We start from the raw sequence: 17,725 nt of genomic DNA on the forward strand, positions 1-17,725 counted from the left end.
TAAAGCAACAGGGGTGTTAAAAGCTGGACCATCAATTTCTATGTTTGGGACTACTAGTATTATTTTAGTAAGGCAGAGAAAATCAACAGATAGACCCAAAGGACAGAGGGACCATGTAAATCCTCAGATGGTTTTGACATTTGAGTGTAATAATTATCAGATAAGCCATGGACTTTGGCCACAACACGACAGGAGAATAAAGAGAACTCAGGAACAGAAGAGAAGAATTAGGAGTGAGGAGTGCACTAACCAACTCTGTTCCAGTCTGATGGAACCATTTGCTTTAACTGGCCACCAGGCCATCAGTGGGAGGGCATCAAATGAAGAAACTGAAAAGCTAATGTCTATGAAGAAGTAGATTGATAACACAAAAAAGCAGAGCAAAACCCAGTCTTGTATCCCTATTAAATGACTACATAAATAAATTCCTTTGAGAAGCAGTTCCATAGGGCTTACATATCACAAGTCTCTACAACTTTAAGCAGTTCCATTGGCAGAGGCAATTCATTCAAAGATGATTCATCCTCCTAGCATTCATGTCATTCCCTGACACAGTACATTGTCTTTTACAGTTGTGATGAATTCCTTGATATGGTGAAAACAACAAGGATCCAATTATCTTTTATCTTCTGCATATATTCACAGAGCCTCACTCAGTGCTGTTTTCACTCCTACTACAGCAAGATTTGTACTCCAAATTTTATTTGAAAATTAGTAGATAAGAGCATTCAGGCCAGAAAAGGGAAACCTTGTCTAAGGAAAGCTGTGGGTATGACTCGACTCTTCACACTAAATGACCTTTAAGATGGGAATATATTCCACCTTCTGAAGGAATCTGTCCTACACCAAGCCAAAAGAAAATCCAAGATATATGGAACCAAAAGAGTGCATTCCTGTCTGTGCTCTTCAGCCATGCCTGTATTTTACCTTTAAATGAAATTAAAGCTAAATGGGAGTTATTAATTTCACTTCAAGTCCAAGGGCAAGTAGAGGTACCTTTGCAGGCTATGCAGGGCTGCAGATTCCAGACAGATCTCTGCAGTCTTTAGCTATTTGGGAAAGACTGAAGTGTCTTCACTCTCTCCCTTCTTTCCCCCATCTCCACCATGGCCCGTGGAGAGGGATCCCAGCTGAATGTTATGGGTACTATTAGAGGGCTGCAAACTATGCAATTAAAGCCCTTTATTACATTTGATCATAAATGACCTTCAAAACAAAAGTTTGTTTCAGACTTCTAGGATATAAGGGCATATTTAAAGGTTGCAATGGAGCATGTTACAGAAGCCCATGAATATAGTTCACCGGTAAGTGAAGCATGACTTCCATCTGGAGGGCACGGCACGTGAACAGAAGCATCCTGAAACCCTGCTGTGAGGAGCAACAACCCAACCGAGGCCTGGCCTTCAGTGTGGCGGTGGGACCCACAGAGCAGCAGTACTGTCCTCAGACTGAGAAGCAGCCCTTGTCCCCATCTCCCCCTTGGTGCTATGAAGCACTGTAGGGTGCATCAGGGAACTTACAGCCATTAAGGATATTTAGCAGCATGGCTGTTTGGCCAGGAAGATTGATTACCTGGCTCCACATACCCCAGCATTCCCCTTTCTGAGATCATCACAAGCTGAATTCGCTTAAGTGATCTTCACTGACTCCACAGATTTTTCCAGTGTCTCAATGAAAGCTGACCCTCCTTCTCACCTTCGTCCTTACACTGGGAAAATTCAATTGATTATTACACAGGAAAATAAAACTCATATCTATCTTTTTTTTCTTATATCACAGGGATTTGATCAACCTGATCTAGCTGAAGATGTCCCTGCTCACTGCAAGGGGGTTGGAAATACATGATCTTTAAAGGTCCCTCCAACTCAAGCCATTCTATGACTCTCTCAGTTTCCAGCTTTCAAGTCAGCTGTGCAAAACCAAACAGGAGAGAAATTTACAAAGTTTGCTAATGTCACTGACCTGTTTTCTTTCTGATCTTTTGTTTGCCAGCGACTGCCTCCCTTCATAGCCCTTAATGGCATGTAGAACCAGACTTTTAACTAAGGTGCCTAGCAAGCAGATAGGCAATTAGGATTTTAACAAATACCTAAGAAAGGCCTATCAGCTCTACTGATGAGGTAGCCATATGAGTGCTTTGAAAATCTGTCAGACATCTATCTGTAGCTTAAAGCATCTAATGACCTTAAAAATCACCTAACTCTCAAATTCTAAAGATTCCTTAAAAATTGTGTTTATTTAGATATATCTTATGCACATACACAGAGGGAATATTGTGGAGCCTCTTTCAAGCAAGTACCACAAACTTTAAAAAAAATAGAAAAATGCAAAAAGCAATCCTTTGAGTCTCATAAACTTTCTAAGGAAATTAACTGTCCTGTAATCCTGCTGGTAGAAAATGAGTGCAAGTTGCAAACAGTATTCCAAAGCACAGTAGCAAGAGTAATTGGCTTTCCCCTCCATCACAAGGTTCTTGACCTTTTGCTCCTCATTAGGGACATAAAACATTGGGAAAACAGTTACATTTTTCATTTTTCTTGTTAAAATTATACAAGTAGAAATTGGAATAGTTTGGAGTCAGTAAAGTGAATTTGAAAGGCTCTCTGAAGGAAATGGATAAGAAAAAAAAATTCTTTAAATCTCCTTCAAGTAATTCTAGCAATGGCTGTGCCACATGCACTTGTACAATGTACTTCAAAGTACTAAAACTTTAACAAAGTGAATTATGAACAAAGCTGTAAAATTTAAAGATGGCAACACATCTGTTACTCTTCTGGCATTTAAGCCACAGATCCAGGTGGAAATAACAGTAATTAAACAAACACCTGACTTTAGAGACATTCTGATCCCTGCTTTTCTCCCTAGACTTCATCACTGGCTATAACTGCTCATTAAGAGAGGACTGCAGAATCAAAACATACTGTCCCTACACTTTGTTACTCATAGGTTTGCTCCTTCTGATCTTAGTGGTATTTTTAATTTAAACTCAGGATTCCCTGAAGGAGAATATCATAGCAGGTAGAAGCAATTCTTTCAACTTCAAGCCTTAGAGGTAAATAACCTTAGGCAACAGGGTGTTTCAGGTGTACATATTACTGTGTACATTAATACAGGAATTAATGCTGCCTCTGATAGAAATGCAAGTAAGTAATATTGAAAATAATAATTTAATTCAATATGGGACATTAAAATAACTGATGCATCAGCACAGAAATGCTGCGCTTCCAAAACTGCAGTGCATCTCTCAACGTGAATTTTCATGCTGTAAATCAACAACGCAAGAAATATACTGGTTGCTATAAAGAAGCACGAGTGAGAACCTCAGTCACCGGTGTAAAGAGTAACTGCCACTTCAACCTACTGCCCTTGAGTAATTCTCAATAGCCAGTCAGCTTCTCTGTCTTCAGAAGCCGAAGCAAAAAGGCAAGCAAAACCAATCAGACCTGAAGTATTTCTTTCAAACGCCTATTAGCTCTATGTATTTAGTTGCTCTACATTATGTACAAGAGATAAGTTTCTACACATACTAACTATAAAAATACAACTTTAACTGCAATCAAGGATACCATACAGATAACTCCTAGTAGGGTATATGGGAGACAAACAATACTTTAATGTAAAGATATGTTACCAGCAATGTCACCTCACGGAAAGTATCAAAAACTGAGCAGTTCTGACCTCCAAGGCATATATATGAGCAGAATCCTCACCCTTAATGTCATACTGTTTATTTCCTACAGTTTTGGTGCAGAGTATGTCCACTTTGTTTCCTCAAAACATGACCTGTTTCTGTCTCCTGCCCACTGCCACACACAAAATGACTCTTAGCAGCACAAATGTTGTTCTTTTAAGTATCTGGCATATTTGGAATTTCACCAGGAAATTCTGCAGCAGACGCATTTGCTAATTGTGATTCAGGAATGAAACCTGAGAGAGAAATAATAATTATCTTGTTTCATTTTAACTTGTTCTTTGATTTGCAGAGAAAGCTATTTGTTTGGTACAAGTAAACAAAATAAATTTAATCTTCATAGTCATAATTTGGCTTGTGAAAACTTACCTCCATTTCTTTGTCGGTACCAAGCATAGAAGCAAAAATAAACTGACAAAAGGACCTACTAAAGTTCTTGATTTATCAATAAACTTTGATATCCAGGTTCTTTGTTAATTCTGTTAGATCTACCAGTCCAAATGCACATAAATCTTTCCAGAATAGACCTTCTGACATTTGGACATTTATTTATTTGCTATTAATCTACTTGCTCACTAAACAACTTCTTTATTTTCTGATTCTGAAACAAAGGGTTTGCATATCAATGTTTAATTAAGAAGTCGGGGAATATTTTCAGCATCCCATGCTGAAACAGCTTAACAAAGCTGCCCTGTGCAGACACTTTCAAATATAAATTCACAGGTTTATTATCGTGCTTAGGTAACACAGACCATATTCTTGAATAGAAAATCTCTTTGCTACAAGGAAGAACTGTCTGTAACCACTGCTCTTGTACAGCAGGGACACACAGCTCCTGGAGACTGTGGTCACAGACCTCCAGCAAAGCAACATTCTTCTTGTCTAGCCTTGTAATTTTTTGCCAGGTACTCTGTACATTAATTTGGTTCATTACAATTGCCCTAAGGGTTTCTTGCTCACTAACTAATGGGGAGCTTGATGCATCATTACTTTAACATAGCACAATGCGATAAAGCTGTAGGATTCGCTAGTAAAGAAATTACTGGTTCTGTTCTTAATAGATTAGTTCTCACAGTACTTAGCCACACATCAGCAAGGGCTTTGCATTTAAAATGTTATTTAGATGAAATATTTTACTGGGCTCAACCAATTTCTATAAAATAAAGGGTAATTTCAAACACATCTTACCTGCGCACACACACACACAAAATGGAGACAGGATGAAGCTATGAAATTGCTGAACACAAAACCCCACAGAACATTAGATATTCATAAATGCCAAGAACAGATTGGGGGTTTTTAACAGCTTAATTAAACTAAAAAAGCATGAGAGACCTTCAGGGGGTAAAATCCTTACAGTTTACTAAACCCAGGGTCATTTGAAAACGCAGAGGTTGTACATTGTTGGTCATTCTACAAGGCCCTGATCAGAGAATTCACAATGGTTTATGAATCATTTCCTAGTCATCTATACAGAGCTAAGGCAGTCTGGATGAAAGCTGCTAGGCTGCAGACAAATCTCATTCTGTATGCATTCTCACTGACTCAGTTCCCAGGCCACCAGCCTTTCTCTGTGGTTTACATATTCTTTTTTAATTATCATATTCAGGTTTTCCTCTCACAGGGAGAGTCTGTCTTTAAAATACTGTTTTACTGATAATTCTTTTCCTCTTTCAGCACTGTTGAAGTATTTACTATTAATTTGGGCCATCCACCACATAGCTTGATCTGTTTGAATTTCACCTAACACCCTCCTGTAGTTTCCTTATGGACTCCTGTATGTCTCTGCCTATGACTTACTGCCTAAATCTTAAAGATTTAGACAAATCCAAATCATTGCATGTATTACTGGGAATGATTTAAAAAACATAAGGTGAATGCCTTCTGGAAAAGAGAATGATCTGGGGAGACCTTAGAGCAGCCGCACAGTATTTGAAGGGAGCTACAGGATAGCTGGAAAGGGACTATTTACAAAGGTAGTAACAGGATATAGGTCAATGGTTTCAAACTGGAAGAAGCTAAATTTAGATTAGACATTAGGATTAAATTCTTTACCATAGTGGTCTTGAGGCACTGGAACATGTTTTCCAGAGGATCTGTGGAGGCTCCAAGCCTGGAAGTGTTCAGAGCTATGTAGGATGGGGCCTTGAGCAACCTGGTCTAATAAAAAGTGTCCCTGCCCATGGCAGAGGGGTTGGAACTAGACTGTCTTTAAGGTCCCTTGAACCCAAACCATTCTATGGTTCTATGATAATTGATAGGATTTAGAGCACTTCTATTCTAGCTGCCAAATCCTACAACTGATCTGGAGCCAGAATATGAGAAGGACAAGTCATCAATAACATGAACAAAGCTTCAGTCCCTCATTTCATTATTGTTTTTGTGCCAAGAATCTGGATGTGCAGGACATTCAATATCACAGACTGTAAGATGGCTCTTATTCTTGGCAAAAATTGTACTAAATTAGACTTCTCCCCCAAAACATTTGTTTTATGATATCACAGAATCATAGAATACAGGTTGGAAGGGACCTCAAGGATCATCTGGTCCAAACATCTTGGCAAAATCATGGTCTAGCAAAAGCTATATTAGGTATCTTTTGAAAACTTTGTCCCTTACCTGTGGCTGGGGGAAAACATAAACCAATCAGTCATTTAAGAGATTGAAAGCAACAATTATCAAGTATATGAATAACAAAGTTGGTAATCCGCTTCTTCATGCTATAATGGAGCCCTCCTCTGTACCATGCATAGTTCAGTGGACTGTAAATCCCCTCTCTGTGTCTGACCTGTTCCAGCTCTTTGGAGAACTCAGCTGCCTTCTAAACTTCCTTCTATAAAGTGTATCAGGACCTGTTCTGACCAGAAGCAGTGGTTATTATTTCAGCAATTACACAAAAATAAAAAGATAATGTTGGTATAAGGTCTTGATAATGTAAAGGGGCTAATATGATCCCAGTAAAATCAATAGTTTTTCTGTCTTTGCTTGGAGCAGGACTGATCTCCAAAGACCACAAATGCATTGCATTATATTAGTAAATTACTGTTCCCACAACCAAGTTAAAATACAAATGAGTAGTTAAGCAAGAGTCTGGTTACAATGTGACATCACAGGGTTTCCTGGTTATCTTCTTGTGGAATTCAATGGAAATGTTCTTCCATCAGTACACATGGGAGTTTTATATAAAATATATAAATGCCTCATGAACAGAAAGACTGTCAATCTGTCTCACACTGAAAGGAATCTAAAATTCAAAGCTAAAGACACCCTGGTTTTAAGCCTGCGTTAAGATCAACTGATCTTCTCTTGACTGAGAGTTCCAGCTAAACGCATTAGAAAATACAGCTGGCAGGACTGAGTATTTAAACATGTTTTCAAAAAAGCAGACTATATCTTTATTAATGAAGTTTTTCACGATTAATAGAGCATTGCAGAAAGTCTCTGTGGGAGCACACTCTGTTAAAGTGAAGAATCTTTTAATACAGACTTTTAAGGGTTTTCCAAGTGGATATTCATACAGAATATCTTAAGTCTTGCATGATCCATTTATATACGCCGATTAGAAATGGTGGCATTTCTTTTTTGTAGGGGTCTTGTGTGTCTGCTCCCAGTGATTACACAGCACAGCCAAGCAGATCTTAGAATGAAACGCTCCACAGAAAAGCTGACCGATAATGCAATAGGTCTTGTGCCGCAGAAGACAGCATGTAAATATTTAATGGTGTAGATTACATGAAAAAGCATGTTTGCTGGTATTTGCTGTCTCATGTCAAAGCAGAAGCGCTTTCATTGCTAAAGATACCAATTGGGCATTGTTTATGGAAACACAGATATGTGGATAGATATTAATACATAATGCTATAATTATATTACATGATTCCTGTGTTTATAAAATTGCTTTTACAGTGAACTTATTGTCAAGCAAGCATTGGTCCAATAAGAGCTCTGCAGTGGATAAATACTTAATGATGGAAAGTAGGCTAACACTTTAAAATTCTGTTTGCATATGACCTTATTTTCTTTTCCCCTTTCTTTAAACTGGTAGATTACCATTTTTCTCCAAAATGGCTACATTAACTTCAGTTCTACAGAGAAGACAAAGTAGAGGAAAGCAATTAGATTTCTAAACAAACAGCCTGGATTCAATGTAAAAATTACCTTTCAGATTCGAGAACCTTTTTGAAAATTCAACATGACACACATAAAATCTTTATTGTCAGCAGCCAAGCAGTTTAGAGCTAGTTCTGTAATCCCAGTGTGGGACCTAAAGTGCACACAGGAAGCTGGATTCAATTTTTCACTTAATTCCAGAAGTTATCCATTATCCTTCCTTACCAAGTAAAAGGGGTTACTTTTCCTTGGCAAGCTCCTTGGTACGCAGAGCTAAAATTGGGCCTCAGTCACAAAAGACCTGTCAGTACACATTAAATTATCTAATTGCAACTGAACATGTTATTGAAGAAGTTATATTTAAGCTATGAATGACACAAGTCAAAATCCATTCTCCAAATAGCCGTGATACACACACCCCAATATAGCTTCAGCATTTTGCTACTGTCTCATACGTGCAGTGTCCAGTATGAGTCATAATCAAGGCTTGTGAAATGATGCATACTCCATATTTCATAGCCTAATAGGACATGTGGCTAGAAGCAACACAAGAAAAAGAAAACCATCCAATTAAGATTACATTTTTTAAAAGACAACAATTTCCACCCCCAGGGTTTTATTCATCAATAACAATTGCAGTGAGACCCAGCACAAAAAGTAGATCTTTAGTATCAATAACATAAAATGCTACTTTGCTAATGAAGACATATTAGTTTATTGATTAGTTGTGCAAGAATGTTTGTTTGGTTTGCTCCTACTTGCTTATATATGGATGAGCTCTTCAATTTTACACCATCTGCATGCAAAGACTGATAGAAATGATTGTAAGAGGGTTTTTTTGCAGACTGTCTCCCGCTCCCACCCTCTCTACATTCTGTATTTACCTCTAGATGGTGTTTGCTGCACTTGATGTGCGCTAAGGATAGGCAAAGTAGCCTTTGGAAATCCACCTCACTTTAATCAAGCTAAATTGATAACTGCTGTTTTACCACCCCTACAGCTTCTTTAGCTATGTCTTTGTGGAAAAAAAATCCACAAATAATCCCAAATAATGGTATATGCCTACCCAGTGTTCTGATGAACAGCCAGATATTTGAAAGGACAGCTTCTTATTATTCCATGAGGAAAAAAAAAATAGATATACAGACAGATAATTATCATGTAGGAATTAAATTTCATATCTCTTTACAGTCTTTCCCCATTTTCTGAACAAGGAGCGCTACCCTATGAAGGCAAATAAACACTGTCCAGTCTCCAGTACCTCTCTACTCTCTGCTTCGAGGGACCTGGCTGCTTCCACAACATCAGGTACCAACAGAATATAAACCATTAAAATCCTAACAAGGTCATTAAGACCACATCATTGGGCATGATCCATAGATATCTGCCTGCAGTCTTTACAACAAAACTACCTGCTTCTTAACACTGCCTGTGGGAACTTCAGGCAGCAAGCTGTGCAATCTTAGGCTCTTGGAACAGACAGGAACAAATAATCACAGAATCAACCAGGTTAGAAAAGACCTCCAAGATCATCAAGTCCAACCAATCGCCCAACCCTAACTAATCAACTAGACCATGGCACTAAGTGCCTTATCTAGTCTTTTCTTAGACACCTCCAGGGATGTCGACCTGACCACTTTCCTGGGCAGCCCATTCCAATGGGCAATCACGCTTTCTGTGAAGAACTTCTCACTAAGATGAAGCCTAAACTTTCCCCTACACAGCTTGAGACTGTGTCCTCTTGTTCTGCTGCTGGTTGCCTGGGAGAAGAGACCAACCCCCACCTGGCTACAACCACCCTTCAGGTAGCTGTAGACCACAATAAGGTCTCCCCTTCATCACTTCCAAAACAGATTTGATTCCCCTCCTCCATCCCCCCTTCTAGGTTGGTTTCTCATTTATATAGACCAGATGCAAACTTCACACTCTGATCCAGATCTAAACCTATGAAGTTCCGGAGGTGTGCAGATTCAGGGCCTGGTTGTATCTCACTTCCAGAAGAAAATATCAGGAGAATTTTTCTTCAATTAAAAGTAGCTGTTTCTACTATTACTGTCAATGACAAATTAAGACTTCTGTACCTTTAGAGATGGAAAAATCCATACTAAAAAAGCTTTGGTCAAGAGTTTACTCTCAATATTTTTCTAACTGAAATCCACAGAGGAAATCTAGAGGCAACAGCTTTTAATTACAGTATGTTTTCTTGCATGTTGGCCACTTCTGATTCTACTGCCTGTGGGCTATCTGGGAACTAGCAGGAGAGAATATCCTGCATTCCAAATCAAAGCCAAAAACACTAGAGCTCAGTGCAAAAACTGCATTGTACAAAACACACAGCGTACCGAATGTCAGCACAAAAGCAGGGTTTCTTCTGTCATGATTTAAAAGCACAAGCACTTCTCCATAATGATACACAGACCTGTTCTAGGAGAATATGGCCTGCTTATTGCTCACTGCTTGTGCCCACACTGGAACTTTGTAATAAACAGGAACAGATTTCTCCTATTTGCCATTTCCAGATGGTTTGAAAGATATCATCTCTAAGTTTGTCAGTCAGACCGAATACAAATATGCAAGGACATAGAAATACAGGCACTTCTACAGGCCATTTAATAGCAGAACCATAGAGTGGTTTGGTTTGGAAGGAACCTTTAAAGGTCATGTAGTTCAACCCCCCTGCAGTGAGCAGGGATATCTTCAAGTAGATCAGGTTTCTCAGAGCCCCTTCCAACCTGACACAGAACATTTCCATGGATGAAGCGTCTCCCACCTCTCTGGTCAACTTGTGCCAGTGTTTCACCAGTCTCATCACAAAAAAAATTCCTCCTTATATCTAGTTTGAATCACCTCTATTTTAGTTTAAAATATTCATCCTTCATCCTATCACAACAGGCCCTGCTATGAAGTCTTTCCCAATCTTTCTGGTCGGCCTCCTGTAAGTATTTCAGTCATTACAGTAATTCAAAAAATGAAATATGCTACATACTTGTCACTTGTTCACACACATATCTAATCTTTATTAAGATCACTTTGCAGCATATCAAGACCTCCAAAGTACACTACATAGTACTTATTTCAGAGTATTAACTCATCTGCCAATTTCATAAGTCAATACACTTGTTCAACTGCCAATTAAAAGAAAAAGAGATGGACCCAAAATACAGGACAGAACATGACGAAACATCCCTTAGTACTGTGACAGTTAACCACCTATAACTGCTGTATAGGAAACAGCTATTTAGATAATTTTGCATTGATTCTATAGCAGTCTTTCAGGACTGTTTCCCTGGCTTGCTCAGAAGGGCATCATGACAGACAAAGAACTCAACAGTTAGTAGGCATACAACATGTTCTTTTTCTGTCTTATGCAAAAGGTATGATACTTGCAGGAAATATTTGACAGTCCTAAATCCAAGTGGGCTTTGACACAATTCACAAATATTCTATTTCCTTGTTAGTTTTGGTGTGCTTCAAGAAGTCGACATCAAGCTGATCACTCTAAAATACCCCTGAAATTTCTCCCTTTCCCCATTTCAAAGTCAGGCATCAAATATGCCTTTTTCTCTTTTTTTCTATACTTCATACTGAGTTTTAACAACAATTATTATTTCATCTAAATCTCCATGTACTCTATAATCACTTCAATACCTATGTAAATAAATGGTCTTATAGTCTAAGGGGACATATTTATTTTGCTGTCCTTCAAAATCCTACCCTACATTTCACTATCTTCTACAAATATGACCCAGGAAGTAAATCAGGACACATTTCTTTCCTCCAAGAAATTCTTGAAGACTTAACTGTGACTGGTCTGTCCAGGCCCACCTATAAATGTCTGCTTAGATAACATTGCTCTGAATCTCATTGATGAAGAAGTAGATGCCAGCCTTAATTGTTCACCCTACTTATTAATCTACTAACATGAAGGCAAACTGCTTGCATCAATATTTATCTCCCTTTTTATTACATGCCATCCAAATCCATAACATGTCAATAATATATTAACCTAAATCTGCAAGTCTGCTTCCAAGAGGGCAGTGCAAGCCCTCAAGAGGTTAGCTGCATTCTATGAGCTAAGTCTATGGAAACAATTTTGCATATCCACACAGTTTGTTAGAAAATGATAACCTGTCTCCACTACTCTGATCTAAAAGTGGAAGAGATGACCTTTTACCCTGAACAATAAATACCTGGTTAAAATTTGTTATCATTCCAGGGGAGCAATTTAAAAAATATATAAATATATATATATATGTACTTTATAAAAATCAAATTCATTATGTTTAAGCAGACATGTGCTATGGATCTAACACACAATCTGTTCTCCTAAACAAGAAAGATTTTTTCAAAGATAGATTTGAGAGAAACACAGAATGGTAGGGGACCTCGAGGTCATCTAGTCCAATCCCACTGCTAAAGCAGAGTCACATAGAGCAACTTGCCCAGGATCACACTGACCAGAGGCGGGTTTGGAATCTTTCCAAAGAAGGAGACTCAACAGCTTCTTTGGGCAGCCTGCAAAACTCCACAAGGATCACCTTTCCAGTTCTGTGGTCTCTTTTAAGATATTTTAAAAATATCTGTTCTTTAAAATATATATAGCCCAGGTATATACACCAGCAGACATCAGAATCACTGGCAGATGTAGTATTAAGCCACCACTACAGTAGGACTGAATTTATAGGTCTTTAAAGTAAGAAAAAAGAAATGTTTCTAGGAACATATAATTCCATTTTGCACCTTTTAGGTTCTCATGTCAATGAGTTCTTGCAAACTAGTGTTAAACTATTCTCCCACCCTTTATTTGTAGAGATGTTCCCTGTGTCTGTAATATGCATATCAATCCTATGTTACTTTTCAGATATCAGTCATATTTTAGGATCATAATATTTGCAGTAGAAATGACACATCGACGAGCCCTAGCCATGGGAAGATATCTGAAACTCTGGACTCCTCTCTTTTAAAGATATCAGAAAATTAATTATTTTCACCAATATCAGTGGAACATTAAATCTGTGACTAATTCTGTATGTGTGAAAGCTGTAAGGAGTAAAAGTGCACAAGGATGTTGCAGAATAAATCTAAACCATAGCAAATTCTGCAAGGTTGCTGAAGTGAGCCACTCTAGGCAATCAGGATATGAAAATTAAATCAATTTAAGAGAGGACAAACCAAGCCTGTGCTCTAAGTATTAATTACTTCTAGTACAGTGGTGTCTGAATGATTCAACCTCTTTGTTCATGGAGCAATGCACATATAAAAGGAAGGTTCTAGACCCCAAGGACAAATACATTAGCTGTAGCCTTTTTGCTCAGCTTTTAAATATTCAAAAGACTGTTCAAAGCGTCAACACTCACTTTACTGAGTACATGTTCACAGAGAAGAGTGATTTTTGTATACATACATACGTATCTAATTAAACATCTGTACAAGTGGGCTCAAATATAGGGTTATTTAAGCTAGACCTGTCTAGTCTTCTCCATAATGAAAGTCAGAAAATTACAGATAAATAATTGCTGCAGTAAGATTACATCTGTTTGTAACTTATAGTTATGTCTAGCTTTTCAGAAAAGCTACCATAGTATGAGAAATAAAGCCATCAAGCCATATACTTGTTCCTCTGAAGATCAGGGTCTCTTCTAAATCTTGTGCACCATGTTGGGGTGCAGCAAGTAGAAGGTGGCACCTGCATGAAGGAGCAGACCAAAGGGATCACCCTAAACTGACCAACAAGGGATGTTATATTCAGTGTGAAGCTGAGGGATCACGAGGATCAAACCTCTTCTTCAATGGGTAGCACCCAAGACAACTCTGTCTATTCTGCCTCTGATATTGATCCATATCTTCCTGAACCCAGATCAGGAATCCAGCTCCTGAATCTGGTTCCTACCTGCTTCTGAGTCTACTCTGGGACTTTTCCAGTGCTTATTCCAGCATCAGTGGTGATGGTGAGCTCATTGCCATCAGAGGGTTGAATTTGATATTGATTTTGTATATGTGTGTATCTATTTCATTTTTGTTATAATTTTTGCAAAAGCTCTTTTAATTTTCTTTCCCAACCCATCAGTCTCTCTCCCTTATTACCTTTCTCTTCCCCTTGGGAAGGGAGAGGGCTTCATAGAGAGCATGTGTCTCTTGTCTCGTGGCTGGCTTGACAGTACACTCTGGAACAGGTCTTCAACAGGTCTGTACTAGTGGATACCTACTAAAGTCAGTGGCAATAGGCTGCTGTACACAGCAGCTATGGTCTTGTGTCTTTAACCAGCCATGTGGTAAAAAAATACAGATTTTAAGCTCTGTAAGAAAGCTCTAGTATCCTGGTATTGGAGATCAACAAAGCAAGCCTCTTAAAATGTCCAACAAATTTCTTGAGCTGTCTTCTGGCATGCTTCAGCCCCGTGGAACAAATAACTGAGGAAGGCTCATAAAAAAAGGAGTAAACAAACATAAAAGTCTAGCCCCGAGAGCTATTGTATTTCAGAGCTGGCTCACTGCTCTTGTTAAAGGGCTGCCACAGACATATACAAAGAATCATGTGAGTAATGCTGGAGCCATCTACCTACAGCACAGAAACGTGATCTTTTCTGTTCAAATGTGTTTGAAATTTGTTAGAACTGGAAAAAAGATTACTTTTCCCTTAAAAGGGCATGAGCTCATGCTTACTGCCTTTTTTTGATACAGGACTGAGAGGCAAAAAAAGCCTCAAAACCAGTTCAGGCCTTCCTGGCTAAATAACTCTAACATATTTCTGATGAAGATGAAAAAATCAGACTTGTAAAAACTGATCCCAAAAAGAAAAAAGAGGCTTTAACTAGCATGGGGAGAAAAGAAAGTATGGGTGGAAGATTAGTGCCTCAACATCGGTTAACAATACCAAAGTCTGAAGTCTTTAACTCATTAATTTGAAAGGGCTTGGCTCCAGCTCTTTATTTCAGCTTTTCATTTTTGTTTGTTTGTTTTTCCCCTCCCAAAGGAAATTCGGACTGTAGATGATTAGTTTGAAAACAAAGCAATACACAACTCTGGCAGAGAGATTCTCTTCAAAAGAGATCATCTGTGGAATAGAATATGCTTTAAATTAACAATCAGTTGCAACAGTGACAGGCCTTAGGGTTTGGTGACACAGCCTCACATTAATTACTTGCTAAGGGAATGGGGTTGTGTGCTGTGTAACACAAGGATAAATATTAGGATAAGTAGTTTCCAGAGGCTGGGCTTAAAGAATGTCCCTTTTTGACAACAACACTGACAAATCAGGAGAGGTTAAACACAAAATTGAAACACACATACACTCACAATATCATTTTCTAATTAACATGGACCTCTGACTAAGGATCTGCTCACAGCAGAGGATCCAGCACACAAGGCTTATGAAGAGTGGCTGAGGGAACTGGGGGTGTTCTGACTGGAGAAAAGGAGTCTGAGGGGAGACCTTGTGGCTCTATGCAACTCCCTTTGATGAAATTGTAGCGAGGTGGGGGTTGGTCATTTCTCACACATAACAAGTGGTAAGACAAGAATAAACAGTCTCAGGATGTGCAGGGGAGGTTTAGGATGGGCATTAGGTTTTCAAACCCTGGAACAGGCTGCCCAGTGAAGTTCTGGAGCCACCATTCCAGGAGAGATTATAAAGATATGTAGATGGGGTGCTGACTGATATGGTGTAGTGGTAACCTGACAGTGCTGCCTTAATGGTTGGACCTGACCATCTTAAATGTCTTTCCAGACAAAATTATTCTGTTAATGTCCAAAACTCAACAGAAGTTTTAATCTGTTAAGAAGGATGTATGCATCTGAAGTAGCAGCATCAGTTGATCACTAAGTTAGAGTGCACTGAGCTGTGCTATTTTCCTAGAACTACAAGCCAATTTCAAGTTAATTTCCATGGGGACTGTACTTGGACTAGTGAACCACTGCTGATCAAACAGGATGTTTGCAGACCATGAACACTGCGTTCAACCTTTTCTGTATGTCTGACCATTTAGAAAATGTTCAGTGAGACAGGCTCTGAGCTAGAACTATGTTCCTGTGGAGACCTCTTATGGGACACCTCAAAGGACCTTGCTGAAGCACTCTGCTAACTAGGTACACAATAGATGCACATCTACAGTGATTCAATTCATCAGAAGAAGCAGGATTTCAAATTTGCTCTACTACCCAGATGAAGAAATGAAACCATTTTCCTTTTAGCTACTATATCAGCCTCTGATGACCCATGGCCTAATTATGTTATCACCTTCAGTAATGTGCCTAGTTAGTCAAAACTGCTTCACGTTAGTGTCTAGGCTTAATAACTATGTAACAGTTTTACAAGGGGAAAATAGGATTTCTGAGATCAGGGGCTCTGCTTTCACAGCAAAGAGGAAAGTTGGTCTGACTATGCTTTTCTGAGCCCTGCACTTACTGTACCTCATGGAGATCCCTCAGCTAAGGAAAAGCTCTTTCCTTGTTTGCCTATTAAAATTTTAGTTTTTGAAAGTAATTTTTTACCTTGTATTTCTAGCTGAATGTGTTGAGCAGCAGCTAAAACAATGCATTCTCTTGTGGGTTAAGAAAAAAATAATTGGAGAGTGGGCTAGGAGGAGACAGAACCTGTGCCACTGTATGTGGCTTTAAAAGGATGTAAAATCACAGCTCTAGAAAAAGAAAAAGCAATGTTGCCCCACATCATGGCTCAGCTGTTACATTTCATGAGGTCATCACTCCTGTGCCAGATTTTTTTTTCCCCTTACTTTTCTGCTACCTCAGAGTGAACCAGGCCTAAACTGACCAAACTTCTACACAATTGCAAATCTTGCCCCTGCTTTATGAGAGACCTGGGGTGAGGTGGAAGGTGTTAAGCCAATTTTGACAGAGAATAGAAACACAAAACACTTGAATTTTCTTACCTCAGCATCTCAGGTTTATTCATCTTAACATTACCCATTCTAGAAGAAGTCACATAGTAGAGAGAAGATAACTGGCAGGCACCAACCAACAGTTGACAAGCATCCTCTTCAAGGAAGCAGCTGTTTTGCTTGGCAAACTCTGAGCGGCCACTCCCAGAAAATCGTGAGGCAGAGATGTTCCCATAACCATGCAGTTCTGTACAACGGGGAACATAGGAAGGGATTGTCATGAGAAGGCTCAAAGAGCAAGAGCTGAATACCAAACATGTATCATAAAGCTTCACAGAGAGGGGGATTAAAAATACAGTGTGCTGTCAAGATCAGTTGTGATTGACACATTACATGCATGTAAGACATTAATGTAGGGTCCAAGCTTCCCATAAGATCCAGTGTTCTCAGGCAGACATCAGGTAAGAGAAATCCTCCATGCCTAGGACAATACTGGACAAAACAAGCAAATAAATAAATAATATTCCAGTAAAGTAATAAATTATATCCCAGTAAACCCCCCATTGTTGTAGGGGGGGTTGTGCAGTTTTGGGGGTTGCTGTTGGTTTCCCCCCCCCCCCTTATTACTTTTGTTTGGTTTGAGTCTTTTTTGGGGTGTTTGGTTTTTTTTTTTGTTTGGTTTGGGTATTTTGATTGTTTGTGGGGGGCATATTTTGTTCAGTTTTTTTGGTTTTGCTTGGTTGGGGTTTTTTTGTTTCTTTGTTTTTATTTTGTTTTAGTTTTGGTTTTGTTTGTTTTTTTTTCTGGTAGACTAAGAAGGTGCTCAGAAACATGGACAAAAAAAGGTGGAGGTAGAGTGCTCTAACTTCTACGGATTTTTAGAATCAGCTAAGAGGTTCAAAGAAAAATTAATATAGTGTTCCAAACACTCCAGGTGACCTGTGCCAAATGTAGCAGCTGGCATTAATAGAGTAAATTACATGATTATATTGAAGATGAATGGCACAGCTTTGCAAAAATAAATACCCAACACTGTTTAGAACTCAAATCAGCGATTCCAGGAGCAGACCTAACGGATATGAATGAA

The sequence above is a fragment of the Dryobates pubescens genome, chromosome 32 (assembly GCF_014839835.1).
Source record: "Dryobates pubescens isolate bDryPub1 chromosome 32, bDryPub1.pri, whole genome shotgun sequence".
Classification (NCBI taxonomy): Eukaryota; Metazoa; Chordata; class Aves; order Piciformes; family Picidae; genus Dryobates; species Dryobates pubescens.